Source organism: Sapajus apella, unplaced genomic scaffold (assembly GCF_009761245.1).
Source record: "Sapajus apella isolate SASKATOON/1434 unplaced genomic scaffold, GSC_monkey_1.0 scaffold17, whole genome shotgun sequence".
NCBI classification, from domain to species: domain Eukaryota; kingdom Metazoa; phylum Chordata; class Mammalia; order Primates; family Cebidae; genus Sapajus; species Sapajus apella.
Window position 1 is genome coordinate 19,910,890 of NW_022436957.1, and position 5,014 is coordinate 19,915,903.

The window sequence follows — 5,014 nt, forward strand, 5'->3', positions numbered from 1 at the left end:
CCCAGGTTCAAGCAATTCTCCTGCCTCAGCCTCCCTAGTAGGTGGGATTACAGGCACACAACACCACCCCACCCAACTAATTTTTGTATTTTTCGTAGCAACAGGGTTTCACCATGTTGGCCAGGCTGGTCTTGAACTCCTGACATCAGGTGATCCGCTCGCTTTGGCCTTTCAAAGTGCTGGGATTACTGGCATGAGCCACCACACCCAGCCATGACGTAGATCTTTAGTATGAATGAATCCATTCCGGTTTGTAGTCTGCTCTGTTGCAGCCTAGTGTAGGAGCTTCGTCCAAAACAATGGCCTGATATAATTTTTATGTAGCAGGCGATAGATATAGAAATATAGACATATACGCTTACATAGGTTAGTATACATAGATTTATTTCCTAGCTCTGACTGTTGAGATGGGCTAGAAGCAGTGATATCCCAGCAGCAGTCAGCACACTTAGCACCCAGATCTTCGTTTCCAAATACCAGTCTCCAATAAAGGAAACCAGAGCTCCTTGAAGAAATGGCTGCCTCTAGAGCTAGAGCAGGAAAAATACAAGATGCGCATGGAACATGTGGTAGTACCAGAAAGAAAAGACAGGAAGAGCCTGCACCTGGCCTCTCCAGACCCCTTGCTGGGAGTCGTCTGCTGTGGTGTATAGCCTGACTTTCATGTTCTTGCTATAGTGGGTCCTTGTCCTGTAATAAAGTGTAGACTTGTAGGCTTTGTCATTTGGGGTCCTTTGAGTCTTCTTTAGCAATTGAACCCTATTTAAGTGCCACGGTTAGTGCAGCTATACTGTATATTCAGTTTTTTTAAACATTGCACAGGCACTAGGAAAAATAGGTATACTGTCTGCTATATGTGTTTCTTTCCAGGAAACTACTGAGACTTATTATTAAGTGATTCTCTATCCTTAACATATTCACTTCATCCATTTCAATGCCATTTATTTATTTATAAAGTGTCAAATTCTATCAATGTAAATATTTTCATCTTTGAATTTCCTAATTTGCATTTATTTTATATATGTCCCCTTCTCTTATTTTAATCTTTTTGTTGGATTTTGTCCTTATTTTAAATAACATAAAATTGAAATTTTAATTCAATTTGGGAATCTTAATTTTTAATAGAGAAGTAGAAGTCCATTTATATTTATCGCCACTAATATATTTGTTTTATTTTACATGTCATATTTTTCTTTTTTCTTTTTTTTAAGACAGGGTCTTGCTCCATAGCTGGAGTGTAGTGGGGTGATCTCACGTCACTGCAATTTCCATTTCCCTGACTCAAGCGATCCTCGCATCTCAGTCTCCTAAGCAGCTGGGACTACAGGCACACTTCACCACACCCAGCTAATTTTTAAAAATTTTTGTAAAGACAAAGTTTCACTATATTGCTCAGGCTTGTCTCGAATTCCTGGGCTCAAGCAATCCTCCTGCCTTGGCCTTTCAAAGTGCTGGGATTACAGGTGTGAGTCACTGCACCTGCCATATTTTCCTATGTTATTTTTATTTTCAATGCTTCCTTGTCACTTTTTCTTTTATGATTTTTCTTTTTTTAAAAAATTTTTTTATTGAGATGGAGTCTTGCTCTATTGCCCAGGCTGGAGTGCAGTGGCGTTATCTCAGCTCACTGCCAACCTCTGTTGCCTAGATTCAAGCGATTCTCGTGCCTCAGCCTCCTGAGCTGGGATTACAGGCATGCGCCACTATGCCTGGGTAATTTTTTTTTGTATTTTTAGTAGAGATAGGGCCATGTTGGTCAGGCTGGTCTTGAACTCCTGGTCTCAAGTGATACGCCCACCTCGGCCTCCCAAAGCGCTGGGATTATAGGTGTTCCTTTCTATGTGTAGTGTTTCTTTCAGAAGCTCTTGAAAGCAGGCCTGGTGGTGATGAAATCTCTGAGTACTTGCTTGTTCACAAAAGATTTTATTTTTCCTTTGCTTATGAAGCTTAGTTTGGCTGGATAGGAGATTCTGGGTTGAAAGTTCTTTAAGGATGTTGAATATTGGCCCCCACTCTCTTCTGGCTTGTAGGGTTTCTGCTGAGAGATCTGCTGCGAGTCTGATAGGCTTCGCTTTGTGGGTAACCTGACCTTTCTCTCTGGCTGCACTTAGTATTTTCTCCTTCGTTTCAACCCTGGTGAATCTGACGATTATGTGCCTTGAAGTTGGTGTTCTTGAGGAATATCTTTGTGGTGTTCTCTGTATTACCTGGAGTTGAATATTGTCCTGCCTTGCTAGGTTGGGAAAGTTTTCCTGAATAATATCCTGAAGCGTATTTTCCAGCTTGGATTCATTCTCTTCGTCACATTCAGGTACACCTATCAAACGTAGATTAGGTCTTTTCACATAGTCCCATATTTCTTGGAGACTTTGCTCATTCCTTTTTATCCTTTTTTCTCTAATCGTGTCTTCTTGTTTTATTTCATTAATTTGGTCTTTGACCTCTGATATCCTTTCTTCTGCTTGATCAATTGAGCTGTTAAGACTTGTGCATACTTTGCAAAGTTCTCGTGTTGTGTTTTTCAGCTCCATTAATTCACTTATATTCCTCTCTAAATTGTCTATTCTCGTTAGCATTCTGTCAACCCTTTTTTCAAAGTTCTTAGTTTCTTTGCATTGGGTTAGAACAAGTTCTTTTAACTCACAGAAGTTTCTTATCATCCACCTTTTGAAGCCTACTTCTGTTAATCGAACACACTCATTCTCCATCAGGCCTTGTTCCGTTGCTGATGAGGAACTGTGATCCCCTGTAGAGGGAGGGGCATTCTGATTTTGGGTATTCTCAGCTTTTTTAGGCTGGTTTCTTCCCTTCGTTATAAATTTATCCATCTTTGTAATTACCGACTTTCTAATTAGGTTTCTGAGTGGACGTCCAACTTGTTGATTCCCAGCGCTGGAATCTGAGCAACCCACTGCGCCGGCCAAAACAGCAGCATTAAGATTGATAGTGCTTTTCTGACTGCACCAAGAACCGCCGCACCAAGGCGCCAGCAAAACTGCCATGCCGGCCACAAGAGTTGCACTGGCGACCTGAGGGGCCCCTCCGCTGGGAATCTCCTGGTCCGTGAGTAACAAAAATTCGTCTGAAAGTGTGGCATCCTCTCGTTCTCTGCACTTTCACTGGGAGCTATAATCCCAAGCTGCTAGTGACCAGCCATCTTGGATCTCTCCCAGTTCTGTGTTACAGAAGTTGTATTCCAGGCAACTGCAGGGCAGAGGATTGGAGCTCCCTCCTCCTTCCAGCCTTCACCTTAGAGAAGTTCTGCTACATGGAGGTAGGCTGCAGTACTGTGTCTTGACCAACTCCCACTCTAGTTTACTCACAGGGTAGAGTTTCCACACCAGGAGGAGGGAGATGAGATGACCTGGGGCTACTATCTTCGCCCAGTGCCCATCTTGAAGAGCAAGTGTGTCACTCTCGGAAAAGCAGGCTACCATCTTCCTCCTCCCGTCCAGCTCAGGAGTAGTGGTACAGAGGTTCTGTCCAGCAGGAGAGGCGAACCAAAAGAACAGATTGCTGGCCAGGTGCAGTGGCTAATGCCTATAATTCCAGCACTTTGGGAGGCCTACGTGGGTGGATCACTTGAGGTCTGGAGTTCGAGACCAGCCTGGCCAACATGGGGAAACCTGGTCTCTACTAAAAATACAAAAATTAGCCAAGCATGTTGGTAGGCGCCTGTAATCCCAGCTACTCAGGAAGCTGAGGCAGAATCACTTGAACCAGGGAGGTGGAGGTTGCAGTGAGCCAAGATTGTGCCACTGCACTCCAGCTTGGGTGGCAGAACGAGGCTCTGTCTACAAAAAAACACACAAAAAAACAAACATAGAACAATCACCTAGAAATTAGGAGAGGTTAACAAGTGAGTGTGAAGTAGACCAGCCAAAAGCTTAACAAGTTCATTAGGGAAATAAAGAGCCTAGAGTCAGTCATCCCTGGTGGTTATGGAGACTGCGCCTGTGCCCAAAGGCTGTGGCCTCCACATTGCATGGGAACCCAGACTTCACAGAACTAGTCCAATCAAGTCACTAAACAAATAACAAGCAAATACAACAGGCCCTGGAGGTAGGTAATGGGAAATCAATATCCAGAGTTGCTACCACAGTCTCTAAAATGTTGTTTTCAACAACCAAAAAATTACAAGACATGCAAGAAAAAAGAAAGTGTGACCCATACATAAGGAAAAAGCAGGCAATAGAAATTGCTTTTGAGGGGTCAATGGGTTGGACTTTGCAAAACCTCAAAGCAGCTATTAAAAATATGCTCAAAAAAATAGGGGAAACTATGTTTAAAGGGTCAAAGGAGGCCAGGTGAAGTGGCTAATGCCTGTAATCTACAAAAAAAACCCCCAGCAAATTAGCAGGGTATGGTGGCATGTACCTGTAGTCACCCGTAATCAGGAAGCTGACATGGGAGGATTGCTTGAGCCTAGGAGGTTGAGACTACAGTGAGCTGTGACTGCCACTGCACTCCAGCCTGGGTGACAGAGCGAGACCCTGTCAAATAAATAATAATAATAATGCACTAAAGAAAAAAGCTTCAGTCGGCTGCGGTGGCTCAGGCATAATCCCAGCACTTTGGGAGGCCAAGGCAGGCGGATCACCTGAGGTCAGGAGTTCGAGACCAGCGTGGCCAACATGGAGAGACCCCCCCCAATCCCTACTGAAAATACAAAATTAGGCCGGGCGCGGTGGCTCAAGCCTGTAATCTCAGCATTTTGGGAGACCGAGGCGGGTGGATCACGAGGTCAAGAGATCGAGACCATCCTGGTCAACACAGTGAAACCCCGTCTTTACTAAAAATACAAAAAATTAGGCCAGGCACGGTGGCTCAAGCCTGTAATCCCAGCACTTTGGGAGGCCGAGGCGGGTGGATCACGAGGTCAAGAGATCGAGACCATCCTGGTCAACATGGTGAAACCCCGTCTCTACCAAAAATACAAAAAATTAGCTGGGCATGGTGGTGCGTGCCTGTAATCCCAGCTACTCAGGAGGCTGAGGCAGGAGAATTGCCTGGG